Below are 1,176 nucleotides of genomic sequence, written 5' to 3'. Positions count from 1 at the left end.
TACTTGAGTGGAGGCCCAATGTCCTTCTGCTACCTTAATACTAAACCTATAAATATATGCACATAGATCTATTTCCCCATCCTCATATATACATATATTTGCATATGTACATGTCTTTATCTAGGCCTCTATAAATGCCCTTTTAATATTTAATATTAACTTTTAATATTTAATAAACACACCTTGAGCAACTACTGTCTACCAAGTTAATTGTTGGGTGCTTTTCTATCCAGAGGCTCATTCACTTCTCATTCCAACCTTGTGAGGCAGGAATGATGACCTTTATAAGACAGGAAGTTCCGGATCAACAACTCACCCAGGATTTGAACCGAAGCGTTGGAACTTGGCACCTCTGTGAGGCCCTTCCCAGCTCAACCTCAGCAAAACCATTTGGCGTTACCAAACAACTGGGTCATGTCCTGCTTCCAAGACTTTTGCAAATATTGCTCCCTCAGCCTGGAATGGCTTTCCCAAGCCAGACTCCCTGGTGAGCGTCTACTCACTCTGCGGGACACCTGTCCCAGACCTGTTTTCCCTGGGTGACCACCCATGAGTCACTATGCATCAGCTCTGGTCCTTGAGAACCGACCTCTGGTTTCCCGAGAATGGGGGCCTGTGACTGCAGAGGGGCTGTTCAGCAACTGGTGGTGGCATGAAGTGGGTTGAAGAATCGGATAGCGATGACAGACATGAGGAAGAGTTGGGCATCTTGGTGGACATGGATACCGAGGCCCAGGCAGGCCCCAGGTAAGGCCTTTCCAGTGATTTAGAGGAGAAACTGGAGCTACAAGGTGAGGCCCTGGTCCCTCTCCACCTCCCCTAAATGATGCACCACTGGGTGGGGGTGGAGGTGGGGAACTCCCTCCCAAATTCCTCAGACCTGCTTTTTCAGGGCGCAAGGAGAAGATTCAGCAGAGCACTAGGGAGCACCCCACCCCCACCCCCGTTTCCAGGATGGACATAGGAAGTGGGCTGGGGACGGCCCGTCTCCTTCCCAGACCCTTTCTGAAAACCGACTGTAAAATGGATGCTGTGTGTCTCGGGGTTAGCTTGCGTGCCTCTCTGGGCTTTGCAACCACCCTAAGACTGGGTCTGTCTGCCTGAGGCGTCAAGGCACCAGGACTGCCCACCTCCCCGTGTTTGCACGGCGGCGCATGCTCATGCTCGGGGACCCAG

This window comes from Echinops telfairi, unplaced genomic scaffold (genome assembly GCF_000313985.2).
Source record: "Echinops telfairi isolate 266 unplaced genomic scaffold, ASM31398v2 ScPeMD7_2;HRSCAF=8, whole genome shotgun sequence".
Classification (NCBI taxonomy): Eukaryota; Metazoa; Chordata; class Mammalia; order Afrosoricida; family Tenrecidae; genus Echinops; species Echinops telfairi.
This window is presented reverse-complemented; position numbering follows the sequence as displayed.